The sequence below is a fragment of the Terrapene carolina genome, unplaced genomic scaffold (assembly GCF_002925995.2).
Source record: "Terrapene carolina triunguis isolate 2854851 unplaced genomic scaffold, T_m_triunguis-2.0 Scaffold613, whole genome shotgun sequence".
In the NCBI taxonomy this organism is placed as follows: Eukaryota; Metazoa; Chordata; order Testudines; family Emydidae; genus Terrapene; species Terrapene triunguis.
In genome coordinates, this window is record NW_020664964.1 from 7,445,341 (window position 1) to 7,461,603 (window position 16,263).

Consider the following 16,263-nt stretch of genomic DNA (forward strand, 5'->3'; position numbering starts at 1 on the left):
GGCACTCAAGCCCCCACCCCACCCAAGCACTGAACCCCCCAATTTAATTGATCCTACCCCACTCCAAAAGCACATTCTTGAAGTACAATTCCTCCTCTTCCATTGGGCCATGCAAGTTCATAATGTGAGAACACAAAGCATCCCTGACTTCTGTCACCTGGGTGAATCCAGTCCCAACTGTGGTAGGTACACTTTCTGGCTGAGTGTACTGATTCAGCAGCCCCTCTCTGTCATAGGTCCATTCAGGGGGGAAATGGTTCACCTCTGGCTTCACAAAGATTGTGAAGAGCACAGCAAGCCACAGTGATGCAACAGAATTAATTATACTGTTATCCAAATGGGTCTGCAGACATCTCCAACAGGATTTCAAACTGCCAAAAGTACATTCAACAACGATTTTACACCAGCTGAGAGCATAATTAAACCTTCTTTTGTCAGGCTTCTGAAATCAGAGTACAGTTTCATAAACCAAGGCAAAAGAGGGTACACGGGGTCCCCCAGAATAACAGTGAGGACAGTAACTCCATATTTTATGTCATCATTTGGTGGGAATAGCATCCCAGCCTGTCTATGAATGTAGACTCCCAATCAGCAAAAGACCCTGGCATCAAGAATTTTTCCAGTGTAGCCCACAATGACATTCACAAATTGATCTCTGTGGTCCACGAGGGCCCGCATAACAATGTGGTTGTTATTTATGTACTCATGTGCTCCTTGTTGAGGGCAAACTATGGCCACATAAGTCTCATCAACAGCCACAATGCAGTTTGGAAACCCCATTTTCTCAAAGCAAGCAATTACTTCAGTAGTATCTTTCATGCCTTATACCTTGGAGTAAACAACATGTTGGATTGCCTGAGAAATCCTCGCTACCATTCTACCCATAGTCAACTTTCCAACACCAAATTGGGTGGCAACAGACATGGAGCAGTAGCTTGTGGCTCTCTGCCAGAAACATCAGTCTATGTAGGGGACATCAGCAGCTATACCGAGTATACAGAGCAGCATCGTGCAAGTACAAGTTTGCCATGCCAGGTTACTCTTCCTCCTCTGCCACTGCCTCCTCATCCTTCTGCTCCATTATGAGCTTTGTCGGTTGCCTTTGCTGGGTCAGAAAATGCCGTCAAAATGTCCGCCAGCACCTCATGGAAGCTCTACCCATTTCCTGAGACAGGAGTGAAAGCGCAAGCAAGAACCTCTTGGAAAGGGGGCTTCTCCATATTGCTCAGCAGGCTGTTCAAACTTCCTGTAACATGCAGGGTGGGCAGTAAAGCTTAGTCACAGTGCACCCCGGACAAAGGACTAGAGTGGCCACATTTCAGGAGGGAGTACTCCTGGGGGAATTCTGCACCACTGCGCCCATGCAGAATTCATGTCCCTTGCAGATTTCTTTGTTTCCCCACAGAAAAATGACTTTCTGACGGGGACACAAAGGGAAGTCGCAAGAGCAGTCATGCAGTCCTCCCCAGCAGCACGGGAATGTCATTTCGGGCACCCGGAGCAGCCAGCAGAGAGGTAAATCACTGCAGAGGTGCGGGAGCTGGTAATGCCCTGGCCAGTGGCTCCTACCCTGTACTAGGCTCAGCTGCTTGCCCCAACAGGGTGGGGGATGATGGAACTTCCTCTTACCCTTCAAGGAGCAGCCGGGTCTGGGTCAGACCTACCCCCAAAAACCTCCCCCAGCTGCAAAAAGCTCTGCACACACCCCTGCTTCCTGCTCCCATTGCTCATCAGCTATGGGGGGAGGAGTCACTATATGGGGAGCTGCTACCCTGTCCACCTAGTCCCCATGCATCTGCACCCCCACACCCCAGACCCAGACCTACCTGCCAAGCCAAACCCCCTCCCCCACCAAGCCCCCCCCACCTGAATGTCCACCCTCCCGAGCCTCACACACACACCCCTGCACCCAGACCCACCCTGCACCCAGACCCCCGCAACCTCCCCAGCACTCAGACCCCTCCTGCTGGGCCCACCCCCCCTACATCCGGATTCTGACCCCTGCACCTATAACACTGCCTACTGAGCCCCCCACACTCAAACCCCCCACCCCAATGAGCCCCACTCCCTCAGCACCAGACCCCACACCCAGAACCCCCATCGAGCCTCAACCACTTTCACCTGGACCCACCTGCAGAGTCCCATTTCCCCTGCTCTCAGAACCCCGCAATGTGCATCCAGATCTCCCCCCCCCCGCTGAGCTGCTTGCACCCAGATTGCCCCACACAGAACCCCCTCACCCCACACCTGGATCCCCCCCACACTTGAATCCTGCTGGCCTGAGCCTGCCTGCCCATGCCTGGTGCACCTGGCATAGAGGGGCAGGGCCCTGAGGTGTTTCTGGGGCAGGCCCAGCCCTTGCACTATGTCAGGGTTGGGTGCAGCCTCACGGCTGAATTCATGTCCCCAGGTGGGGTGGGGAGGCTGCAGCACCATCTCCCACCTCCATGCACCCAGTGGCCTGTACTCCCCACTGCCATTTTAGAGCCTCCACATTTATTTATTGACAAATAAAATTTGCAGAATTTTAAAATATCGTATGAAGAATTTTTAATTTTTTTTGGCACAGAATTCCCTCAGGAGTAAGGGGGCTACAAAGTCTAAAATATGATTGATTCAACTCAGGTCTGCTTGCTATGGTGTGGACGGCAGAACCCCAGGCTCAAGGCCAGGTTCGAAAATTCTTAACATAGGGTTAAGAATCAGTGTAGATGCTGAAGCCCAGGATCTTCTAACACGTCCTCTGATTCAGTCCCACTAACACCAAGCTTACCTTGCACTATAAACATACTCTGACAGGCTATACTGCAGACTTCTAGTCCCTCTGCCGGCCCTGCCTATGCTCGGTTTTTTAGCACTGTGATAAAAAGAGCTCAGACCTGGCCACAGCTGGTCCAGGTCAGCTGACACAGGCTCATGGAGCTATAAAAACTGCAGTGTGGCTGGTCAGTTTTGGGCAAGAGCCTGGCCTCTGGAACCTTCCCTTCAAAGTGGGGTCCCAGAGCCCAGGCTAGGCATCTACACAGCAATTCTACAGCCCCACAGTCCGAGCCCCACGAACCCAGGTCAGCCAACCTGGCCTAGCCTCAGACACACTGCAGGTCTTTTATTCCATGTGGATGTACCCTCAAGGGCTCACAGCTAGCCCAGTTGGTCTCCTGAAGCTGGCAATCACAGTGTAGTACAGGAAATTGCTCCCTGTAGGAATGTGCTACTTATGATGTACTGAGCATATTCACACAAACTGAGCATGCTCAGAACATCTGCTGCAGCCACTGCCCTTCACTCTGCCCTTATTAGCCGTAAGATTCTGCTAACTGCTTTTTACAGGGGTTAAGAAGGGGCAAAGAGGGCAAATCGGAGGAGGGGGGTGGCCAGGGTCTGAGCAGAGGACAAAAATTGACTCGTCAGGGGGGTCAAGCAGCTGGAAGCAGGGTTAGGATAGGGGCTGAAGGCAAAAATCAGGGATGGGAGGGGGGAAGGAGATGGAGTTAAGCCCAGGGGTGAGGTGCTGCCAGAGGGTGACAGAGGGCAAAACCTCAGCACAAGCGGGGCAGAGGTGGTAACAGTTACCCCCGTGGACTGAGACACAAGTGTTTGGCAAAAATAACAGGGTGGGAGGAGCAGAGGGGCTTTTTTATTTCCCCTCCCACAGACAGTACCTCTCAGTATGGGCTTCCCATGGCTGAGTTCTTAAAGGCATAGGCATCTGAATGCCTAGTCACTGCAGCTCCTCTTTGATGTAACCTACTGAGGTGTTGCAACAGGAGACTTAATTCAGTGAAACCGGGCCTTCCCTACACCCCCCCAGGGGGCACTACACCCCCCCTGAATTTCCTCAACACCCACCAGTGGTCAACTAGTTACAACGGTGTTGCCAATTTTGTCATTGATTAGAAATTTGAATTGAAATTGAAACATTAATACACACTTTAAAAGCATAGACAATGTATGATAAAATACTTGTACCTGGAAAAGTATAATAGGTTTGAAAAGTATGAACAAATACTAGCTTCCTCACACAGCTGTTGTTTTTTCTAACAATGTTGGCGCATTATGATTTGTAAGCAAGGTCTGAATGAGCTCTCCCCTGACAGCTAGTGATGAGGCAGGGAAAGGGGGAAGGCTTCAGGACCAGATTGTATTTACATGAACTCACCTACTCTGCCTAGGTATCCAGCAGACAGAGCTGTGTTGCCCAAGTGATCAGTTTTGGCTGGTGTTGGGAGTTTCTATACTAAACATTTTTATATTATAATTAATTTTTACATAAGAACATAAGAATGGCCATATTGGGTCAGACCAATGGTCCATCTAACCCAGTACTCTGTCTTCCAACAGTGGCCAATGCTAGGTGCTTCAAAGGAAATTAACAGAACAGGGCAATTATTGAGTGATCCATCCCATTATCCACTCCCAGCTTCGGGCAAACAGAGGTTCTCAGAGCATGGCATTGCATCCCTGCCCATCCTGGCTAATAGCCATTGATGGACATATCCTCCATGAACTTATCAGTTATTTTTTTAATCCTGTTCTAGTTTTGGCCTTCACAACAGCCCCTGGAAAAAAGTTCCACAGGTTGTCTGTATGTTGTGTGAAGAAATACTTCCTTTTGTTTGTTTTAAATCTGCTGCCTATTAATGTCATTGGGTGACCCCTAGTTCTTGTGTTATGTGAGGGAGCTTTTCACTTTCTCCACACCAGTCAAGATTTTATAGACCTCTATCACATCCCCCCCCTTAGTAGTCTCTTGTCCAAGCCGAAAAGTCCCCCAGCCTTTTTAATCTCTCCTCATATGGAAGCTGTTCCATATCCCTAATCATTTTAGTAGCCCTTCTCTGTACCTTTTCCAACTCCAATATATCTTTTTTGAAATGGGGCGATCAGGACTGCATGCAGTATTCAAGATGTGAGCATACCATGGATTTATATAGTAGAAGTGGAGGAGCTTGGTTTGCCAGACTGATCAGCAAAGACAATGCTGACAAACTATGTGAAAAGGCTGCAAAACACCAATCCTCTGGACTGCATCAACATGCAGAAAGCCTTACAAGCCAGTCATTGTCAAAGCCGATTTTAGAAGAAGTACTTAATGAGGTTGTTAAGAATGCTGGAGCCACAACATAGTTTATGCAAACAAACATGGCTGTCACATAATACTTTCTCTTTAAGCAAGAGATACCACACACTACAAACTGGAGGCCAATGTTAAGTGCATTGTCATTTGTTAATCTGGAAATTGGACACTGGTTCCGCCCAAGACCAGCAAATGCTCACTATCTTTCTGCAAGAAACTCAACTGACTGATTAGAAGCATCCAGTGCAACAGTGAAAGACTCAGCGGTTGAAAAAGTGAAGAACTCTCTCTCTGCATTCAGAAAATGTACATACAGGGCTGATGAATGCACCGACGCAAATGGGTGTCAAGTATTAAGTCACAACCTATATTATCTTGATTTCAGTGGTAGGTCAGTAGATAAATTTCTAGATGTTCAGGTTATAGAAGACACATCAGCTGCATCTCTGAAACCCACATCTTAGAAGAATTAAATGCTTGTCAACTGAACCCCAAACAGATGGCTGCTTGTGCATTTGATGGAGCTGCAAACTTCTCTGGAAGACATAGTGGAGAACGAGCTTTTACAGATGCCTGTCTTATAAAACAGACAATTGAGTGGAGGCACTACCAGCAATGGGGATGCCATGTGATCAAGAGAGAATAGAGAATTTGAATACAGAGTGGAATATCATACGATGAACAAATGTAGATTTGATTTCAACTTCTTCTTTATCATCACTAATGATTCAACCCAATTTTTGTGCTATGTTTCCTGGGATGAAAGAAGTAGGAATTCATCTCTTTCTACTCCCTGTCTCAACAGCTACAGTTAAGCATTCTTTTTTCTCACAATAGAATTTTGTGTTCTGAAAAAAGTGGCCTTCTGCCTGATCAGGAGCATATCATGAAGGACTGGAAGATCTGACACATGAGAAGCCATCAAAAATGAATGCACCGCATTTTTAAAATTTATTAACAGAGTTGTGCAAATTTACAAGAAACCAAGAAGGATGTAGATATAGTGCTTCATATAGGCTTGTATAGCCAACTTTAATTTGTGTGATGATTTAAAAACATGAGTTAAAACTAATAAAATGGTCGTGAAACATATTTGTTTTTACAATGGTGCCATACAGCCCACCTTTTCCCTAACAGTCCCACACCTCATCGGTCCTCACCCCTCCCCTGTATTTTTGAACACTGTCTCATCTCCATTTCTGTGGAAAACACAGCAGTGAAATATTTTTTCTGTGCGATACTTGTTTATATCACATTCTGTCAGCTGCAGGATTCAGCATCAATTATCCTCCTAATGTAAATAGCAGGGTAGGTTTGTTTATTTTGCTAGGCTGCTTCACTGGCTCATTTGTTCATGGGAGAAGCCTGAACCTCTAAAGAGCTATTCACCTTACCAAAAACATCACATCAGTTTTTCAATAGAACTCTTTGCCTCCCCACTGACTTTGAGATCCTCAGTAGCAACAATTATAATCAACCTATGTCATGTTTTATAGAGATCATGAGCACTTTACCAACTCCAGGCTCAGTTATGGCTCTAAAGCTTGAGCAATGGCAGGGAGGAAGAGAAGGTGGTACATCTTCAAGCAATAGTGATAGGAGCAGTGCTTGTGCTGGTGGAAGTCAGGGGAAGCCCTGGGACCACCAGGAGCACTGTGGAGTGAGGGTTGCCCTCACCAGTACAGAATAGATGTAAAAGCATGGACTCCATACAGTGCATGGCTCCTCTGAGGTGCTCAATATACCGTAGCTGGCAGTGCCTTCTGCCTCTACCCGTTTGCCATCAGGTTATTTAGGCAGCAGCAACTTTACAGCTTCCACATGCATGGGAGTGTTTGGGGGAAGGAAAGGACTTTTTGGCCCTCATCTCACCTCCACCACCACTAATGCCTCTGTGTGATGGCAGCCATATTTTGACCCTGTAATAAACAGATAGGAACTGCTTCGCCCAGGAAAAATTTCAGGTGAGCATCGATGGTCCTCAGTAAGGGAAATAGGAAACCCAAAATACTTCTCTCTCCTTTCTACCCAGCCCCCAGAGAATAAAATATAGCTGCATGGAGACAAACCCATCTGGTTCATCTTTACCCTACAGACTTCAAAATCTATTTCTGAACAAGCCCTTTCATCTCCAATAGCTTGCCGAAATCTATGCTCCCTTTGATCAGAAACCTCTCTCAGTCAAGGCAACAGGACAAGTGCATTGCTGCCTCTGCCTACCTGCTGAGTTGATGAGATCGCACCAACATAGAAGTATACTGAAGGCGAACTCTAAGGAAATTAAGAGTTTAAATTATCCTCCACATGTCCCACATCCCACTAACATGAATCCAGGCAGGGTCATTTGGACGCTGAACACTTTATGCTTCCATCCCACACCACTGTCAAGTTTTAGTAAATTAGGACAAGTCAGCACGTAAGAACAGCACGATACAACCATATGGATCAGTAACTGCTAATGGTAACAATTCACTACCTCTCCCTGCTACAGATAGCAACTTCCTACTGGTAGTAGTTTCACATAGCATTTTCTTACACTGTAGGGTATCTGTAGGAATTAGCTACATCATATAGCAGTTTTTAGCAAATTAGGACAAGTCAGCAAGTCTAAGGGGAAAAGCAATTGAAGACAATTGACAGTTTTTCAAAGAGACATTATTAAGGGTGCAAGAGCAAACTATACCACTGAGTAGGAAAGATAGGAAGTCTGGCAAGAGACCACCCTGGCTTAACCAGGAGATCTTCAATGATCTAAAAATCAAGAAAGAGACCTACAAAAAGTGGAAATTAGGTCAAGTTACAAAGGATGAATATAAACAAATAACACAAGTATATAGGGACAAAATAAGAAAGGCCAAGGCACAAAACGAGATCAAACTAACCAGAGACATAAAGGGTAACAAGAAAACATTCTACAAATACATTAGAAGCAAGCGGAAGACCAAGGACAGGGTAGGCCCATTACTCAACGAGGGGAGGGGGGGAATAACAGAAAATGTGGAAATAGAAGAGTTGCTTCATGACGTCTTTGTTTCAGTTTTCACCAAGAAGGTTGGTGATGATTGGACGTCTAACATAGTGAATGCCAATAAAAATGAGGTAAGATTAGAGACAAAAATAGGAAAAGAACAAGTTAAAAATTACTTAGACAAATTAGATGTCTTCAAACTACTAGGGCCTGATGAAATGCGTCCTATAATACTCAAGGAGCTGACTGAGAAAATATCTGAGCCATTAACAATTATCTTTGAGAAGTCATGGAAGACGGGAAAGCTTCCAGAAGACTGGAAAAGGGCAAATATGGTGCCAAACTATAAAAAGGGAAATAAGGACAACCCTGGGAATTACAGACCAGTCAGCTTAACTTGTGTACCCGGAAAGATAATGGAGCGAATAATTAAGCAATCAGTTTACAAACATCTAGAAGAAAATAAGGTGATAAGTAACAATCAGCATGGATTTGTCAAGAACAAATTGTGTCAATCCAAGCTGATAGCTTTCTTTGACAGGGTAACAAGCCTTGTGGATGGGGGGAAGTGGTAGACATGGTATATCTTGACTTTTGTAAAGTTTTTGTTACTGTATCGCATGACCTTCTCATAAACAAACTAGGAAAATGCAACCTAGCAGGAGCTACAATAAAGTGGGTGCAAAACTGGTTGGAAAACCGTTCCCAGAGAGTAGTTATCAGTGGTTCACAGTCATGCTGGAAGGGCATAACGAGTGGGATCCTGCAGGGATCAGTTCTGGATACGTTTCTATTCAATACCAATTCAATATCAATGATTTAGATAACTGCATAGAGAGTACACTTATAAAGTTTGCAGACGATACCAAGCTGGGAGGGGTTCCAAATGCTTTGGAGTACAGGATTACAATTCAAAATGATCTGGACAAACTGGAGAAATGGTCTGAAGTAAATAGGATGAAATTCAACAAGGACAAATGCAAAGTACTCCACTTAGGAAGGAACAATCAGTTGCACACATACAAAATGGGAAATGACTGCCTAGGAAGGAGTACTGCAGAAAGGGATCTGGAGGTCATAGTGGATCACAAACTAAATATAAGTCAACAGTGTAACACTGCTTCAAAAAAAAAAGGGAACATCATTCTGGGTTATATTAACAGGAGTATCGTAAGCAAGACACGAGAAGTAATTCTTCCGCTCTACTCCACGCTGACTAGGCCTCAACTGGAGTATTGTGTTCAGTTCTGGCGCCACATTTCAGGAAAAAAGTGGACAAATTGGAAAAAGTCCAGAGAAAAGCAACAAAAATGATTAAAGATCTAGAAAACATGACCTATGAGGGAAGACTGAAACATTTTCAAGTACATAAAAGGTTGTTACAAGGAGGAAGGAGAAGAATTGTTCTCCTTAACCTCTGAGGATAGGACAAGAAGCAATGGGCTTAAATTGCAACAAGAGAGGTTTAGGTTGGACATTAGGAAAAACTTCCTGTCAGGGTGGTTAAGCACTGGAATAAATTGCCCAGGGAAGGGAACCTCCATCCCTGGAGATTTTTAAGAGCAGGGTGGACAAACACGTGTCAGGAATGGCCTAGATAAATTTGTCCTGCCATGAGTGCAGGGGACAAACTGCTATCTGTTTTTTTACAACAGCAGTTTCTTACACTCCATTACATATTAGTAACTGCTACAGCTAGCACATAGCACATTCCTACAGGGAGCAGTTTCCTACACTACAAGCAGCAGTGGGCCAATCAGATCAGACCAACCAGCCATGGGCCGCTCCCACAAAGCATCCGCCGGCCCCTTCCTAGGCTAGTGCCCCGGAGTCCCGGGAGAGTGGGCACCAACCCCCAACCTCGGAGCGCTGAGCGAGCGTGGGGGCCCCAGCCCCACCCCGGAGCGCAGGGCCAGGGCACGAGCCACAGACGCAAGACGGGACTAGCGGCGGAGCGTGGGTGGGGCGACGCCTGGTTGTTGCTTGTGGCTCAGCCTCCCCTCCCCGCCTGTGATACCTGCCGCCCATGCAACCGGCCTTGCTTCACAGCTGAAACGGAGAGGAAAGTTCTCGCGGCCACAGTCCTTACGCGCCACACGCGGGAAGGCGCCGCGACGTCAGCTTCCCGCCTCCGCTCTTCCGCTGCCAGCTCTGTGTGCGCGAGCCCCGACCCGGCCGGCACCAGCACAAACGGAAACAACCGCTCCCCGCGGCCTGATCCGCTGCCATGGGGAGTATCCCGCACCGGGTGGCGCCCTGGCTGGGACTCCTTGCCCCCGGGAGCCCCTCCGCCTGGTGGTTTCTTCTTTGTTTACTTACCGTATTCTTCTTCTTTTCACTGATGTCATGTGACTTTTACCACTTTTCACCAAATAAATGCTCGTGACAACTTTACCGGAGCTACTTGTTGCCGTTCCCAGCTTTCCTGGCCCGCGGTCTCCCGTCTTTCCGGGGACTCACGTGGCAGTTCAACAATATTTTGTTGTCTTTTCACCACCCAAAATGTAAACGCCGCCCCTATATCTGCACAGGGCGAGCTCCGGGTTTGGGGGAGGGCTAGAAGTCTGTCCGTTGGTCTCAGCCTGACCCCACTGGGGGAACTCGTGGTGGTGGCTCCTCACAAAGGCTATCAAACATTTCCTTTCCTAACCACTATCTTTCAATTGCTTATGCTTTTGCCAGACTTCCAAGACTTGAGCTGAAGCTTCCTGTTTGGGCTTTGGCTCAGGCGGGAGTCTTGTGGAGAGTATCAGCACGAATGTTTCAGTCACTTTGGAGAATGAGGTTAGGGAAGTAGGTAGTTTTGCCAATGTTAACCAATTTGTAAAGAGCTCCAGAGTTGGGTTAGAAACTTCAAAATCGGTGAAAGTCTTAAACTTAACATGGTTCCTTCTGCTTTCTCCATGAAAATCCATTTGGCTATGTTACAAGACACAAAAATCTGCACATGCATAGGAGAGCTTGTTAGAGGTTTGCTACCAAAATTAACTTCTATTTATGCTCCCTTTCAGGAGCTCCTGCAGAAGCTGCTAGTTGGTGGTATAAATGGCCTCTGCAGAGCTGCTGAAGTGGGGAGGGATAAGGAGGAAAGGTGCTCCATGTGGGGGGAAGTTCATAGGCTCCTCTACAGCATTCACCCAGGAAGGAGATACAACAGCTCACTCCAAACTTGTCTCATCTTATCCCAAACTAAATCTTCTCCCTAACACTGTGTTGCCAGCCCAGATGGGCCCAGAGGGGGCAACAGGGTTCGTTGCCCGGTGTGCGCTGCACCAATAGACACACCAGGGGTGGAGAAGAAAACAAAGTTTATTTGAGATCTCAAAGTGGTGCAGGGAGACAGGCACGTCTCAAATCAAGCACAGCACATACAAGCAAGTTTACCCTTTTATATTCCAAGCTGTTTCTGTGTAAGCTTTGTTCTGTTACTTTTCCCTCTACCCCTTCTACCCCTCCCTCCTCGAGCAGTTACCCCAGGTACACATTGTGCATGTTAGAAACTTTCCCATTCACATGCTTATCTTTGACCTTGCAAGCTCTACGCACTAGGCCTTTTCCTCCCCTTTTTCCCCCGCATTATCACTACCGTTTCTGTTAGTGCGAACAAAACTGCAGCTGTCTGCTAGAAAAGCTGACCATCACATATTCTGCTTCAGCATAGGCTATTAGCATGGAAGTAGGTGAAAGTTCACAAGATGGAGTTCTGTGGTTCACTTAGACCCAGAGCAGGGAGGTTTCATTGGCACTTATGGCCTTCCATCCCCCCGAGTTACCTGGTAGCTATGCCTAGTGACACCAACAACTGCATGACAACCTTGGCCAGGTACAGACCACAGGCACCGGTTTCCTCCTTGCTTTGGGGTTGCTCAACCCCCCGCTCTGCCGCAGGCCCTGTCCTGCCTCTTCCTGCCCCCACTCCACCCTAGACCCTGACCCCACTCTACCCCTGCTCTGTCCCACTTCTTTTCTCCCAGTTCCACCCCTTCCCCTGATTATGCCCCATCCCCGCTCCTCCCCTTTCCCCAGCGCCACCTGCATGCTGCAGAACAGCTGATCGCGGCGGGCAGGAGGCGCAGGGCGGGAGGGGGAGGAGGAGGAGCTGGTCCTAAGCACCCATTAATTTTTTTCCTGATATGCTGTCCCTTGAATGTTTTATGTGCAGAACCCAAATCATATCAGCTCTGCAGGTGAGATAGGCAAAGGAATGCCTAGTTTCAGAATCCCACTGGGGCTTTGGCTGGCACTCCAAGCAACTTCTTAGCTGTGAGGCAACATCACTACTTATCTGGCATTGTGCATGCCTACCAGCAGATACCTAGACTGCACAGCAACTTTAGATACCGACAGCTTTAGGTGGCAGCTGAGAAGGGGTTTTGAGAGTGTCAGTGGCACCTAAATGTTGGATGTATGTGGCTAAAGAGGATACAGATGTAAGTCTTTTTATAAATCTAGCCCCTAGTTATCAAGGGACCTACATGGGGCGGGGCTCCGGGCGGCATGGGCACCCTGCAGCTCCCGGCCGGGTGGTGGGGGTACCCTGCAACTCCAAGCTGCGGATGGCAGGGGACCCTACCTGCTATCTATGGGATTGTTTTAATTACATGTATTTTTTGTTATTTAATTGCATAAATATTTAAATTATCATCTATATTTCTTTTCATGTCATTTTTTCTGGAACACAAAGGTCAGCTGTAGGCAGGGGGAGCTGAAGATGCTGTGCGTAGGGGCATGCAAGGTGTAAATCTGGCCCTGCCTGTCTTAGGCATCCAACTCCTGGAGAGGGTTCATGGCTCAGACTTCCAAGTAGAGGGAGAAGTCTAAGACCCAGATCAATGGGGGTTAGGTGCCTAAATACCTTCTGAGGATCTGGGCTCAGCCTTGTAATGCCTAACTTTTAGCCGTCTTGCCATGCAGTGGAATCCACTGCTCAGGGTTAGGCGCCCCAGGTTCTTCATACAATACATGGAGGGTGGGGGGAGTCAGTTGCCTAAGAATGGGATCCACAAAAGCCAGAATACTAAGGGAGGAACCCACCTAAGATAGCTAATAGGATATGCCAAAGTGAGGGGTGGGTCCTAAGCCCCACCCTTCAGAGGGAGTTAGATGCATAAGTGCGAGCCAGTTGGAAGTGCCTGTCTTTTCTCAGCTGTGAACTCTCGGAGTTAGGTGCCTAAGCCAGTTCTCACAAAAAATGCAGGAAGAGCAGGTGCCCCCGCCCCCCATTCTGTCCCTTTCAACATTTAGCCCAGTTGTTAGGGCAGTCTCCCAGGATCAATTCCCATCTCTTCCTGAGTGGAAAAAGAATGTGAACTTGTTTCCCATCTCTCAGAAGAGTGCCATAACCACTGGGCAGTGGAATATTCTGGGGCAGGTCTTTCTCAATCTCTCCTGCTGAAGCTGTTCCACTTTTTGATAACTAATTAAATATACACTGGTCCAGGGAGAGGGAGAGTGACTGCACCCTAGTGGTTAGGGCACTCACCTGAGATATATGTTCCAATGCCCCGCTCCAATGCCAATTTAATTATTTATACAATACCTGTTCCTGACACCTACTTTGTCCCTGTCGTCTTCATTGTCATCCTCGCTGTGGTTCCTGGTTCATTGGTCTTGTGTGTTCCTGTGTGTTTCCCTGGTTCCGGTTTCAGCTTCCTACGGTTTATGCAAAAGATTGGTGAAGTAAACTGTTTGCTTAATACCTTTTGTAACCCACATGTGTTAAGTTCTGGGTCTGGGCTTCATGCCTATTTGGGTGTTAACCACCAAGTTTTTTATAAATAAAACCCTTGTTTTGTTTGTACCCTAACTATTTCTTGTGTTATTTTTAAAGTGTTTGTTCACCTCCTCCCTCTGCCAGGTAGAACTAGAACCTGCAGACGTAGGTCAAGGGGTCACAGCAGTGTGTCAGACTGCCGGCATCGCAGGTTCAAATCGTGTGTGTGCCGGGGTAGCCATTGTCTCAGCCTCTCCTCCAGGGTGGATCCTCTCCTTTCCTCATTTTGTGTGTGTGTGTTTGTGTTTGTTGACCTCCTACCTCCCTGCCTCCCTCCCTCCCTCCCTCCCACTCTGCCAGATGGAACTAGGCCCTGCAGGCGTAGGTCAAGGGGTCTCAGCAGTGTATCAGGTCGTGTGTGTGCCATGGTAGAAATCGTCTCGGATTCTCTTCACGGGTGGCTCGTCTCCCTTCCTCAGTGTGTGTGTGTGTCTGTGTGTGTGTTTGTTGACCACCCTCCCTCCCACCCTGCCAGGTAGGACTAGGGCCTGCAGCCATACGTCAAGGGTTAGCAGCAGTGGGGGCAGGATGCCGGCTACATGGGTTCAAATCGTGTGGGCCGGGGTAGCCATTGTCTCAGAATCTACTCATAGGTGGCTCCCATCCCTTCCTGAGTGTGTGTGTTTGTTGACCTTCTTTCTTCCCTCCCTTCCCTCTCTGTCAGGTAGACCTAGGCCCTGCAGGTGTACGTCAAGGGGTTGCAGCAGTGGGGTCAGTCTTCTGGCCTCGCGTTTTCAAATTCTGTGTATCCCGTGGTAGCCACCATCTCAGAATCTTCTTACGGGTGACTCCCCTCCCTTCAGGTGCATAGACAAATTTGCGCTGAAAACTGGGGGTAAAAAAGGAAGTGGTTTCTCAAGCAATATTTTGCCTATATCTGATCCAAAATTGATAATTTTTGTGTTTGTCAAAGAAAAAGGAATTTGTAAAAACTATATTTTTCTTGGAAAAGCCATATTTCGGAGAAAAGGCTTCAATCACTGTTTTGACGAAGCTTATTCTTAAAACATTCTTTTTCCAATTAAAAACGCTTTTCCAATCAGAAATAATACAGTTGAAAAAAGAACAGGAGTACTTCTGGCACCTTAGAGACTAACAAATTTATTAGAGCATAAGCTTTCGTGGGCTACAGCTGAAAATGTTTTACTAAGCGAGCACCAATTGGCAAGAAATTAGGTTTTTTTGGTTTCAAAAGCTGTTTTTCAGTCCGTAAAGAATTAATTATTTTGATCAAAAAGGGGTCGATTTCACTGAAATCTGTTTTCCTTCGAACGAAACCTCTTCCCCCCAGCTTTCTAGCGGCACAATCATTTCTTTTAAGACAATTTTTTTGATGAGACTTTGTTTTCTTTTCAGGGAAAAAAGATTTTTTTCCTGCAAAAGTTGATCCTTTTTCTCCGCGAAATTGATTTTCCATGTAAATCTCGTTTAACAAGTTCCTTTTTCTTTTTCAACAGAGAAAGGCACTTACTCATTTTCTCCCCAAAATTGATTGGGATAGTAAATCTCGATGAACGAGTTCCATTTTTAGTGGAAGACAGTACTGTGCGGAGAGAAAGCTTGGGAAAAGTGTATTCACTGGATGGAATAGACATTTCAGCCAAAACTTTAGCTTTTGTTATCAAAAACGTCTAGAAACTCTTTTGGTACAGAAAAGCAGTTTTTTTAGAGAAAACCGAGATTTTGCCTGCAACGGTTGATTTTTTTTCTGGGAGCGCCCATAAAACAGCATTATTTTTTCCATTGCAAAGGCGTTTTTAAGTAAAAGTACTATGTTTTGCTCCTCTGAGTGTGACATTTTCTTCTAAAAATTGACTTTCCAGTTAACTATGGTTTCAGAGAGTCCTTCTTGGTTGCCAAAAGAGAACAACATTTTCTTTTTGATGGAAAAAATGCTTGCGAAACCTCTTGTTTTTTCACCCCCAGTTTTTCGATCCAAATTTCTTCATGGACCTACAAAGGGCTTAATAATTACTATTTTATTATTTGTCCCAAAGCAAACTTATCCGGAAGTGCCCCCTCCTCTTGTCCGCTTGTGTGAGCTAGTCTTTCGGGACCCAATCTGGTAGGTGAAATCCTTACTAGATCGGGACCCGCAAGCAAATTAGGTAGAGGGATGCCACCTGTCCCCCGGTTTGTGCATTCTTCTGCGGTTTAAGCAGCAAATACTGGGGATGGGGCTGCAGCGCACAGGCATCTCGGGACACTTTACTGCAAAAATGTAGGTGCCAAGCGAGTTTTAGAACCTACGCGGATAGGCAGCAGCAGAACAGGAGTATTAAATACTCGGGTATATAAGTGCCTAAAGTGGCAGTGAATCTAGCTCAAGGAGCGACAACCAGGCGTCAGGTAGTAGCTTGACCTCAATAATGGAAGAAAAGCTGTTTTGAAAGCTCAGTGATAGGTTAATGTCAGACATCAAGTAAGATGCAACAGATGCAAAGA

The 16,263-nt window shown here is 46.6% G+C and overlaps 1 protein-coding gene across 1 annotated transcript in view; it reads right to left on the reverse strand.

Annotated features, from left to right (window-relative positions):
• Nucleotides 1–10,216, reverse strand: part of MAJIN (membrane anchored junction protein) — a 97,542-nt gene extending 87,326 nt beyond the window's left edge. Inside the window, exon 1 of the mRNA XM_029913366.1 lies at nt 10,067–10,216. The gene's annotated coding sequence lies outside the window, so the exon portion shown is untranslated. The remainder of the gene's footprint in view (nt 1–10,066) is intronic.
• Between the last annotated feature and the right edge of the window lie 6,047 nt (nt 10,217–16,263).